At 42.6% G+C, this 13,028-nt stretch overlaps 1 protein-coding gene across 1 annotated transcript in view; it reads left to right on the top strand.

Moving 5' to 3' along the window:
- The first annotated feature begins 716 nt into the window (after window positions 1–716).
- LOC147221013 (uncharacterized) overlaps window positions 717–13,028 on the top strand; it is a 32,147-nt gene continuing 19,835 nt past the window's right edge. Inside the window, exon 1 of the mRNA XM_086170217.1 lies at window positions 717–1,012. The gene's annotated coding sequence lies outside the window, so the exon portion shown is untranslated. The remainder of the gene's footprint in view (window positions 1,013–13,028) is intronic.

The following is a 13,028-nucleotide window of genomic DNA, read 5'->3' on the forward strand; positions in this document are numbered from 1 at the left end:
TGCAGAGCAACGGAGAGTGTGGAAAAGAGGTGAAGAGACGGGTCCAAGCAGGTTGGAATGGGTGGAGAAAAGAGTCAGGGGTACTATGTGATAGAAGACTAGCAGCCAGAATAAAAAGAAAGGTGTACAAGACAGTGGTGAGACCAGTGATGCCGTATGGCCTAGAAACTGTTACAATGACGAAAAGACTGGAGGTAGAGCTAGAGGTCGCAGAGATGAAGATGTCGAGGTTCTCTTTGGGAGTGACCAGGATGGATAGGATCAGGAATGAGTCCATCAGACAAACACCATATGTTAGATGTTTTGGAGAGAAAGTCAGAGAAGCCAGACTGAGATGGTTTGGTCATGTTCAGAGGAGGAATAGAGAATATATTGATAGACGGATGCTGGAATTGGAGCTGCCGGGCAAGAGGTCTCGAGGAAGACCAAAGAGAAGATTTATGGACGTAGTGAGAGAGGAGGATACAGAGAATAGGGTCAGATGGAGAAAGTTGATTCGCTGTGGCGACCCCTGAAGGGAAAAGCCGAAAGAAGAAGAATAGATCGCACTGAAAATTTGCACAAATGTTACCCGCTTATGTCAATTCCTCTGTAGCATCCAGGGCTCTCCCACATAATCGAAGCGTGTGATGAGGAGAGCTCAAAATTCCGACACTCCACCACGGTACCTAAACACATCATCTCCACCCACCCGTCCATCTCCCCGTTTGCCGGTCGAAACGCGCGAGTACGTGTATATTGTATGTGTGTGTGTGAGAGAGAGAGCGTGCGCGCGGATTGAAGCGTCATTCTCTGAGACGTCGAACTTCCTCGTCTCTCGGTTCGACCCAACCCCTCTCCGGCTCGGCTCCGCTGTGACACTCCCCCTCTTCGCCTCTTCCCGGCTCCCCCCCTCCATCCTCCTCATCACTTCTTTTCTTCCTCTCCGAGCTTCGAGGATTCAGTCGGGGGTGAAGTGGCTAGCGTTGGGCGTAGCTGGAGAGGCTTTGCTTGCTCGCTGCTGCATTAACTGGTAAGGGGGATGTCGGTTTTAGCTTGTTATAGCATGCTAACGTCAGATTTGAACTAGCACCGGGCTAATTAACGCCCATCGAAGGCGGCGATTAACAGCAACCTTTTGCTGATGCTAGTGACGGCTAGCTTAGTTGTAACTGATATTTAGTTGCCGGATACCTCCTTATGACACCGAGCGGCGCGATAAAATAATATATTTTTCGTGAGTGAACGCCCCGGTCAAATATCTGCTATGGAATAATACACATTGTCTTGTTTCGCCGTCGCCCCCATCATTCATTCGGACCCGGAGAGAAGGGTCGGTGGGGCGGTGGCGGGCTGCACGTTAGCTCGGGAAGAGCGCGTCATATTGGCAGGGCGAACCTGAAACGAATCCTATTAAATCGGCGGTCTTCATTTTCTCTTGACGTTCCCCACATTTTCTCCAGTTTCGTCGTGGGTTCCTTCTTCTAAACTTTTTCTCCCTCATGTCTCCCCCTCCCTCTTTCTCACATCGTCCATCGCGGATGCCCCCATTGTTCTGTGTTGGGGCCAAGTAGTGTGTGTGTGTGTGTGTGTGTGTGCAGAGAAATGTTTGCAGGGGGTATGTGGGTGGGGGTCAGCAAATTTGGGGGCTCAAATGATCACCCAGATGTCCTTTCTATTTTCTCTTTTCAACTGAAACGAATAACTCATGGGCTTTTGTAACACTTGGAGAAATGAAGTACATTAAACTGGAATATTTCTAAGGGTTGCTGTTCACAAACCCAAGCTGGCATGTAATCAGAGGTGATTAATGTCACCCCCCTCCTTTCCCGAAAGTGATCAGCTTTTGTTGTGCGAGAGTTAAGGCTGCAGGGGCCTGTGGCTGCTCGTTCGCGGTCTCTCTTTTTTTTTTTTTGGTGAGCGAATGCAACAAGACAGATTACGCTACCCTCTGCAGAACAATGGAGAGGAGAAAAGGCTGCCAGTTCCCAAAGCTAGGCCCGCAGCATTGAATAAACTGGAAACATGCAAGCATTGATCATCTCGATCCTCATCCCGCAGCTCCCCCGGGGTCATGGAAGCAGCTGCGGAAACCTTCTCAAGCCTTTGCGGCAGCACTGAGCATGATTAGGTCAATAATGAGCGGTGATCGCCCATGAAGTATTGATGACATTCCGTCTAAATGGGATCCTGGGGTAACCAATAACAGCACTTTTAATGCCTGGCCGCACAGAGGCTGGAGACAATCCAGGACTCTTCGATGTGAGGTGGGCTAAGCCATAAGCTTGTCCACCAGCTAACAAATGAGGGGACTGAGTCACGTTGTCGGCGGAGTGGCGGGGAAATGGAGAACCGCCAGGCAGATTGACCATAGCCTAATTCAATCATATGAAACTTAATTTAGTCGTTAGAAACCACACTCCGTTTTTATTACGTTATTTAAGATGGCTTTAAAAGGATTATTAGGTGGAGCCTTGAAAGATGGAGATTACTGCTACGGGCACTTTGTCGGTGGACGGGATTTGTCAGAAATGTTCTGAATTAATTAAACCGTGCAATGTTGGAGGAAAAAAATGGAAATTAGCAAAATAATAGGAGATGATGCTGAGCTCCTTCCGTCTTCACTCAGATGTGTGCGCTGTTGAAAGCCATTGTCATTGGTGAACATTTACAAAGATAGCCATTCATTGCAAAGGGAACTTCCAACGCTTTTCATGAGTAACTTGTATGTCTGCGTTAGACACATTTAGAAATATAGCTTATGTTTTTGAAATACCATTTAAAGTAGCTTATCAGTGGTGCGATTGGAACTGCTCAGACTGACGGTGTCTGGAAATTCAAGTTTTCACAACGTAAACTCGTTTTGTCTCCAGCGATGCTCTTTCACCTTTGAATGGGCAGTCCATCCTATAAAAAAAATACAAAGTCCTCTTGCTTGCAGTGGTATTGATCCATCTATATCAGTTATGAGTGAGTTGTTGATTTTTTTTTTTTTTCATAGAAATTGGTTTGTAGACATGTCTATTAAAGTCCGGAACTGTGTATTGCGTATTGTTTGCGGTGCTAAAAGTCCCACAAATGACCATAATTAACTCCCAAGTGCTGTTGAGGTTTTCATTTGTGACACCATTCAGTCTCCTTTAATTATAGTGAAATCAGATTTCTCTGAGCTCAAGAAATAAAAAGCATCTTCTTCCACCAAAAGCAGCTCAGATGGATAAATGAAATAATACAGGCGAGAGAAAAGGTTTTTGGGGCGCTGGGTCGTATTACTTTTTAAAACATAATTTGGGGCTGTGTTAACATGTAATTGCCTAAGTGTGTACCTGTACAAAGAATGAAACACTATGGGTACATCCAAACATACCTTTCCTGGAAGATCATACTGAAAACATACATCTCGAGCAAGAATCGTCAAATATTTTTAGATGGAATATCTTTCATGCGCTTCTCTTTCAGGGCCTTCTTCAATTCTTAATGACCTATTTTGCTTTCAGCTGGCTTTGTGAACTGTGCCTCGCTTTCTGAGAGGGAGATGATTGTTGCATTAATAGACTTGTGTGTCATCTTGCCCTAAGCCCAAGGACTGGGGTTGGGGTAGTGGTGTGACTCAGAATGAGACCCCCCCCCCCAGGTCTGAACTTCTCATTTGTGACAAGGGCGAGCCTGTGCCTTTGGTCATTTGGCTTTTTTTCATCTTGGAACTATGACCCCTGATTTACAATTACCATCATCTCCAGCCTGGTTTTAAGTCATAGCAACAACAACAACAACAACAACAACACATTAGCTTTTTGTCTGTTTGTTCGATGTCTGTTTGGTGAATGATTACGGCAGACGGAAGCCTCTGGAAGCACTGCTGCAAATTTGCAGACGAAAGATAAAGAGGAGATGTGCTTGGCGTTGTTTGCTCCAGTGTGGAGAGCCGCCTTGGTCGGTGGTGTCACAGTTGTCCGGGCAGGCAGTTGGCAACTGGCAGCGTGGTTTTGAGGTTGTATTTGCCAGCAGCTGCAGTAATTTGCTGTGTTTGGACGCTCTGAATTCCTCTGGTGGGAGGACGGATAATGCAGTTCGCAGTCCTGTTGCTAGGCTTTAAGACCAAAATTTTCATGACACAATACGAAAGTGTGGTCTGGTCGTTCGAGGTAATAAAGTCCGAGAGAAGAGAGAAATATGCTTGAAATTGCTCCCAAGGCTTTTATTCTGTCAGCCAGATGCCCAATAACTTAACTATGTTGTCATTAATATTGTGCCCCATGAATGTAGATAAGTTCAAACGCTACAGTTGAATTGCTGTATGTTTGCTCCTGTGGCTCAGGGGCTGACAGTTGTTAGGATCTTGCCTGTCCATAATGATCGGGCTGCTTGCAGGCATAAATGCGTATTAACAAATGCACTACTTTACAATAAGGGGCTGACTGGACAGTTTTTCTTATCTAATTGTATTTACAATGTATAAAAGCTCTGTGCTATTTTGTGGCAAAGTTATGCCATAAACTTACACTCATCCGTCATAATGTGGGTCCCCAAAACTTTTTCGGTGGTTTCCGTATAGATGTTTTTACGCTATAATTTTTCTTAGAAAGCTGGAGTTACAGGGTAGCGACCCGGTCAACCACACAAACTGTCTGCAAGGGATCAGATTCCAACTGGAACGTGCCATGTTCCACTTCAAACAGGACATAATCCTCTTATGGACAGAGTCGTTCCACCAATACTCTGTGTGCATGTGTCCGTGTCCTGTGCAGAATCCACAAAGCGTGGAAGCCTCATGGATGTGTTTCCCATCCAGATGCCTGGTATCTACCCGCTGATTCTTTATCTGCACTACCTGGTGTCATTGATACACTTCACCAGCTGGTTTCGAGCTGTTCTGATCTCATTTACCCCCAAAGGGGCGCTTGTGTGTGGGCTAACAGCCAATTATGGAGCCGGTCCAGCATCTCTTCATGTTACAGATTAGCAACCGTTTGTCTGGTGTCTTTTTTTCCGCTTCTTCTCTTGCAGCCCTTGCTCCTTGCTCTTGCTGTCCAGATCCCTTTTCACCCTGCGCCTTTATTAGTTTTCTTCCATAAACTTGTCACTACCATCCCCGTCGTCTCCCAGGGGAAATATTAATAGCATTGGAGGAACGCCTCCCTCACTAGCACATTTCCTCTTGCTCTGTCCAGCCCATCTGTGGACATCTGGTAGCTTGGTTCTCCGATTTGCCCTGCACGATCACTATCCGCACCGTGGGGCTTTGTGCACTACCTCGCTGACGGTTCCTGCAGGCGGCGGAGCTCAGTTGAGCTGTAGACGGGCCCGGTGCCACTGTGGCCTTGCTCTTAGCCAGGCGCTTTCTCTACCTTATTGTTTTGGAGCTGATTGATCCTCAAGCCCCGCCTCCACACAGTATTGTCTGGTTTCTGGGACATAGTGAGGCCACTATTACTGCTTCTGATCCCTCCCGCGCTCTGTCTGGTCGTACTTGGGCACTTGCTCTTTCTTCCTCTGTCTCACTATAGCTCTTGCCCGGGCGCTGTGTGAGGACAGTTGAGGCCGACTGTACAAGATTAGCATCTCTCTTTGTCCAGGGTTAACAAGCTCTGTCATGTGTTAATCTGCCCGTCCCCAGGGGGGCCAAGTCTCTCTGGATGCACTATGGGAATCGCACAGTATGAATGTTTTTATGCATGCGTTGTCTGCATCAGATTGTTTGTCAGAAAATATTTGTGTCTGTGCGTGGGGTGAGGGGGGGTCGGGGTAGGCATTCTATTATTGCGCTCGCTCAGTGGTGCCTGTGTTTTTATCGGAGTCAATCAAAGTCCAGTTAATGACGACATCAGTGTACAATTCACTAAACTCAAAAAGGCATCCTTTATTTCAGTAACCACAATTGAGGCCTCTCTGCAGTCTTAATGCGAAAGAAGTCCTTAGGATTAGTGCCAGTATTTCTGATCACATGTTTCTGTTATCCAGGTGTCTGTCACGCAATCTGCTGCTCTCTTTCACATGTGCCAAGTAAACAAGCAGATAGAAAAAGACTTTTTACTTCCTTCCTTCCTTCCTTCCTTCCTTCCTTCCTTCAACAAAGCATTTGTTCTTGATCAGTTGGACCCACTGAGTGCCCACTGAGCAACTGAAAGTCAATTTGTGGGAATGACGATACACCATTAAGGCATTAATTTGATAGTCAGTAGGGGAGGAGATTATTGTGGATGTTGGTTGTAGCGCAGCTGTCTTAAAGAGGTAGGTTCATAGCCATGCAATTTTATCCATCATTTTTGTCCCTTTTTTTTTTTTTTTCTTATTAAGTCACATTATCTGATTTGCTCCCCGGGTTAATCTTTTGGGTCCACTTTTTTTTTTTTCACCATAAGTTATCAATCTAAAGACTACTTTCTTGGTAGATTAGTTTTTTTTTACTTTATTTTTAATATATTTAATATGTCCGGATGAGCTGGGCTGCTTTGTCAGTGGACATCGACATTGTTCGCAGACCAATCACTATACTTTCCGTGATAACTGGTTTTGGTTTTGATTGCCACAAAGTTAGTGCAGTCGTTGAAAAGTGAGAGACGCACAAAGAGAGAGGGAGAGAGAATGTGAGTGTAAACAGATCTCTAAAGCCGAATGAAATTTAAGCTTTGCAAATTTGTCTAGTTCCAGAAGATCGCAGTGTATAAAACAAGCCCGTACAAATGCACCCTTAGCAAAGCTTCGGTTTTAATGCACGGAACTGACATTTAGCGTACATTTTTGAATCAAAATCACATAACCATGACGTGTTCAGATCATGCTCGATCACAAGTGAGGGCGTGGGGCACACTAAGAATATAATATCTTCTCTGAGTTTGAACTAAATTGCTCCTAAAAAGGAAAAAAAATGTTGGTCATGCAATGACACAGTTATGGTGCTGAGTATTTGTAAATGGGAAAACATGGTTGACTGAGACTTCTGTTGTGATTTTGAGTAGGTTGAATGGACAATCTCAGGCGACATGCCAGGCTTGTGGTGTTTTGAATCTGATATCCTCCTCCTCTTTCTAAGTGGGGGATTCCCATTTCATCTTTGAGAGTTCAAAGCGGAGTGAACCAAATTCACAAAAATATTCAACAAAATTTTTGTTTATTTCTGGTGGCGAGTCAAATCTGTGTCAAATCGGAGGCCACTTGCACCAGCTCACTTGCCCACAAGCATTTTGTGCTGCAAGCAAGAGAACACTATAAATTATTTAAACAGCGCAGCAGAGTTCTGTATCACAACATGACAAGTTTGTAGCTGTTGCACAGCATCGCATTCAAACACTCAGTGTGTAATGTGTTGCCGTTTCGAACCAGGGACCGATCACAGTATTATTTGAATAAAAAGAAATTTTAGGGATTTTCCTTCACTGATTGACTGCAATGATTCAAAGGAACAACATCTCATTACGTCAACAGAGGAAGAGGCAATTTACCACTAAGTGCTTTCGTTGTCTTACTGCAAGAGACAAAATCATGAATTGGGTCTTTAGCCAAAGACAAGCCGTGCCTTGATAAATAAGGCCTGCATTCATCTGCATTTAAGGGTGTAATGTCACATCGCCAACAGAGAATTCATCCCCGGCTGTGTCGTGTCAAACTCAGGGCAGTTTATTAGCCATGTCACACAGCAAACAAAGCAGCAAAGCGTCTTGTGTTTGCTGCTTGCGGAGATAAAAGCTTGTCAATTACAGAGTCAGAGGTCAAAGAATGCCCATTAAATTGGGCCCTCAAAAACCATCGACCCGCTCTCCTTGCTTCCTGCATCTTCGCTTCAAACCTTTGTCTTCGCACGAAGCGTCATGGGCGTACAGCTGCCCTGATATTACTCCGTGATGAACCGAGGGATTCTGTACTTTTTGTAGTTTATTTTGCATTTCTTTTAGTTTACCTAAAGTGTTTACCCAAAGTAAATACAACGATAGTTCCCAATTAACACTATCAAGACAAGTCTGTGTGAATGTTATGTTGACAACAAAAGATCACTTTGTTTAGTATCTTCTTTGCTCCATCCCCGACCCCACCCCCAACGCTGCTGCTTCCTTCACCCACAATCCCTCTCTTTGACTACTATTTTGAGTAGGCCCCGGGGATAGAAGAAGGCACAGAATGCATATGTGTGATGCAAAAGCGGTGCTAGTTTTCCATCCCCGCTACATGTCTCAGGTTAGTTAGATGGTGGAGGGAATGATTCAGTGCATTTTCACTTATGCCTTTGCGCAATGGAGGCAAGTTTGCTATTTGTAGTTGTGTTAAGACACAAATGTAGGCTATAAAAAATGAGCTCAACTTTAGTAGCTTTTGCTCAGTTACCCACACCAGGGCTTAAAAAAAGAAAGCGTTAACAGGGATACACACAAACACACACACACACAAACACACGTTTGTTTATGGTCCACTAAGGGTATTAGGAAGGGATGATGCCTCAAAGGATGATCTCACCTTGCAGAGCAGGCTTGCATATTATTAGCTTACTCTTTTAGGCCTATTAAGTTTATTAAAAATAATGACAAAACATACCATTAGCCTAAAATTCGATTCTACAAAATACTTGAAAATAAATATACTGTAAAGCAACAAAACAGCTGAAAAAAGATAAATGTATAATCAGAGATAAAGTTCTAACTGAAGCTTTTCAGCTTTAGAATTTCTGTGTATAAACAAGATAGTGGACATGACGGATCAGATCACTTCCGATGCATGTAAATGTAAGTAGTTTTGTGTGTTTATCTGTTTATATGTGAGGGAGGTCTTCCGACCAGTGTCTTTTTGCTCGAGTAAAACTCAGAATTTGTGTGGGTTTCTTTTTTGTTCTTTTTCTTGTTACTCATAGTTGAGGCCTGCAGAGAATTCGTAGTGGGAGCCACTTGGAAGCCGGAGCACATGACTGGGAGACTGTGTAAAAGGCCAACAGTGACATATTGCAAAGTAAACAATGTCCAAGACTCGGAGGAGGCGAATGTCTGTGGGGTACTGGTGTCTGTGTCCACATTGCATTGTTCTTCCCCCATTTATTGTTTTAGCTTGATACGGAGGATAACAACCAATGCTTCTGGTTGTACTCAGGAAGCAATTATTGCGGTGCAGATCCTTTTGATGCATGTGTCTGTCTCTGGTCATGGTAATGTTCCGTTCATAAAAGTTTCTCAGCTGCCTGGCCTGCAGTAGTTTGACCAGAAGCCCTTAAAATACTCTTTCATTTTTCAGTTCACAGCAGCCATTTCAGAAATCAGACAGGAGGAGCTGTATTTTCCATATAGCAAGCTATTGAGTTTTGCTTCAAATTGAAGATCATGCTGATCACTATGCAATGTTTTTTAGAAGTTCTAATCATAAATGACAATTGCCATTTTTTTGCCCTACTTTTTCATATTTTGTCAAAACCTAATCCTTAACGCCTACATGACCATTAAACCATCCTTGAACATTAATCTCAGGATTTTATGAAGCGTATGTGGACATACTCCCCTGCAATGACTTTCTGTACATTATGAAGTTCATTGTAATTTATTAATGGAGTTCCAGACTGATGCATATGTTCTTAATTATGTTGAAGTATAGAACCGTTCTGTAAGGTGTTCCTCAAACGAAAACACATTTCAATATGATATTCAATCCTAAAGAAACTTAGTTTAATGAATATTGAATTTGAAGATTTTTGATTTTGGGGACAATTGGCATGTAGTTGTCATATTTATTTCAACAAGTGAAGCTGAAAAACGTTGCAAATTTCAAGCAAAGAATTTTGTCCAACAAGTGTTTTTATTTATTTATTTATTTATTTTTAATAATTTCTGCAGGATGACCTGCACTGGCATGTATTTGTGGCGATGCACTAGCAAATTTACATTTTACCATTTTTTTCAGTGTTCTGCTTGCTCTGGCCTACTTGGATCTCGCAGCAAGTAATCCCACCACTGCCCATTGCTTTGCCCTTTCCTCCCTCCTGAAAAACACTTAGCTTGGAGAAAAAAGCTTGTTGAGATGCCGAAAAAGAAATTGTCCAGGGATCTTGGCATTTCAGTGTCTGGTGCAAATCCCTGAATCACAATGTCATCATGAGTGGTAGTGTTGGAAGACTGCCACAGTCTGCTATTGATAAGAATTGATCACATTATCCATGTATAAAAGTAAACCGTTGTATTCTTTTCCTATGCTGAAAATGGCTTGATCAGGATATTGCTCTCTGGCAAAATTCAATGTTTCTTCTTCAAATACTTGATTCAACAATAACAATAACATTTTTCTTTGGGCAATGTCCTGATTGCTAAAAATTTCAAACACACTGTTAGTATATTTACATTCCACCATATATATATTTTTTTTAACAAATATCAAAATGTCAATTACTTAAGTGCTAATTATCATTACTCACCAATGGTAAAAAACAAACCAGAGGCAGTGATAGAATGCTGAACCATGATTTTTTTTTTTGCTACAGAGACATTGAAGTGCTGAAGACAATCCAGTCTGAAACAAATTTAGTGCTGAGCATTGGTTCAGCTGTATTCTCTTGATGGGTAGAGACATGACAGTTGACAGACTGGCCTTTTAAGCTCAGCCTCTGACTGACAGGTTCATTGCAATAAATAAACAGACTCGAGCTCTGAGCCAAAGATGGCAAGGAATTTGAGAGAAAGCTGGTTGTTTTCTATTCAGGAACCCCACAAATGTCACAGCTACCCTTAGCTCCTTGTATTATGATTCATGTAGTTGCAAAATTATTGATTCCCAGTGTTCAATCTGGAAGAATATGATCTGAGAGTGCCTGATCAATGTAACCTGAACCCAAAATGACCCTCCTGAGGTGCTATCCCTGATCCTCCCAATGAGTTGAACTGAGCAAAGAGGGGAACGTGGAATAACTACACTTGGGAAAAAATATTTGTATATATTAAAGTAATAGGTTTCATTATTATGGACTTGTCTTAGAAAACCTGATATTGTTTTATTTATTTGTGTGTGTGTGTGCGTGTAGAGGTTCCACTCCAACTGTGAAAAGTTTTAGTGTGTTTGCATGTGTGCTCCTTGTCTGTGCCAGCGGCTACAGAATGGGGGGACAGAAGAGCTGTGACATCATAAAGGGGGAACCTGAATGGGGGGCCATCAGAAAGCAGTGCTTTTGCAACTGTTCACTGCCTCTGGAGTTTCATCATTGCCTCCTTCCATTCCCCCTCTTTGCTAATTGTTTTCCAATATGTCTGTCAAGTCCAGCTTTCCTTCTACTTTTTCACAGTGCTCTTCTGGCTAGAGACTCCCCCCCGCGTATTCGCCTTTATGACGTCAAAGGTCTCCCATCTCCCCTATGTTACATCACATCGCTCCGTCCCTTGTACAAAAAAAAACACCTATACATCGAATATTAATGATACATTGCAAGACAGTGTGGTTTGATCACGCTTAATCAGTTTAAAACATTACAGAGAAACCAGTATATACTTACCTCAGGTAAGTGCCAATGGGGTATTTGAAGATTTTTAATAATGCCTGCTTTTAGACCTTTTAAAATATGTTTTGTAGAAATTCATTACTCAGGGTTGTAAATATGCAAACTGATTTGTTATGAAAGTGAGCATGTAGAATGGCTAGCTGTTGTCACGCCATCACAGGATGGTTTGCATCTCTGTGTGTGTTTTTTGTTGGATCTTGGCTTTATCATTTGAATGTGTTTTATCTGGTAGTAACACCATAAAGTATCAAGTTTTGTCACAAAGGAGCCATGAACACAAAGCGGATTTCCTTTTTTTCCATCGATGCTAATATGTAAGGTAACTCAGTAACATAAACCTCTACAAAATACAATTCAGAGGGATGTTTATGATACATTAACCAGGAACATGTTCATTAAAAAAAACATACTTCATCTCCTCCATCAGGGACAGGCTTCAATGATTTGTTCCCAGTTGTGACTTTGGAATCACTTGATTCATGCATCAACAAAGATCTCTGCTGACTGCTAGGTGTTAGCTGCTAGCTGAGCAGTCATCAGTAGTCACAACCGTGTACACACTGGAGAGGAAGTTTCTCCAGGCACTAACTCTGACGCGGAGTCATCTGGCTTTTGATGCCAAGCATGATGCTGAATTTCTTTCTCATTTCTCCTTTAAAACAAAACATTGGGGCACCAAGACATTTGTGGCAGCGCATGAAGAATGACAAATAAAAATCACTGTTTGTCTGAATGGTGAATGGGCTAGAGTGGGCCCATGAATTTAGACCCCATGTGCTGTACAGTAATTCTGTGTAGCACACCTATTCTGGTCCAGGAATGCCAGAATTGAGTGGTCAACAAATCAGATTACGGCTTTCCAGCACCATAGATTGTTGCAGGGGAATACCTTTATGCATTGGTCTTTGTAAGCAGTAGATATTTAAGTTGGTTTTCATGTACAGTATATCTTACAAATGTGAAATGTGAGCCAAGCTGTGGCACTGTTACACAGCCCTGTGATCGATAAAGCCCTATGATCGATACCTGCCTGGCCGTATTTATTCCATGATATATCTATTAAGGCCAGGGCTGGGCTTCGTACATTTCACAGACTAGGAAAAACAATTATCAATATAGCCATGGAATATTATTTAATGAATTTTCCCCTCTGAATTTTTTTTTATAGCAATCTCCAATAATTTTTTCAAGAGACTCCCCCGCCTCCACAACTAAACATAAATTAAACGGGTGCTCAGTAGTTCTCAGATGTATTGAACTGCAGTTGAGTTGTGTCCACTGATTCAACAAATTGGTTTGGGACGGATGACCCAGTTAACATTCAGTGACATACTATCCATTGAAAGGAAACCCTTACATTAATCTAAAATAAGTATTAACGCTGGGCTTAGTTTGATCTACCTCTAATGTGCTACTACCCATGCTACTGTCTGACACAAAAGGGAGCCCAGCATACTTTTCAGTTCCCTGATAAACTGCAATTGATCCAAGAATAAAATGGCAATTCACGGTGACCTGCGATTTGTCATGATGATAAAGGTCGGCATGCGTTGACAAATAGAACCAAAGACCCTTTTCCTGTACTTTTGCTGTA

The sequence above is a fragment of the Fistularia commersonii genome, chromosome 23 (assembly GCF_037954325.1).
Source record: "Fistularia commersonii isolate RoL2024-O1a breed Wild chromosome 23, RoL_Fcom_v1.0, whole genome shotgun sequence".
Classification (NCBI taxonomy): Eukaryota; Metazoa; Chordata; class Actinopteri; order Syngnathiformes; family Fistulariidae; genus Fistularia; species Fistularia commersonii.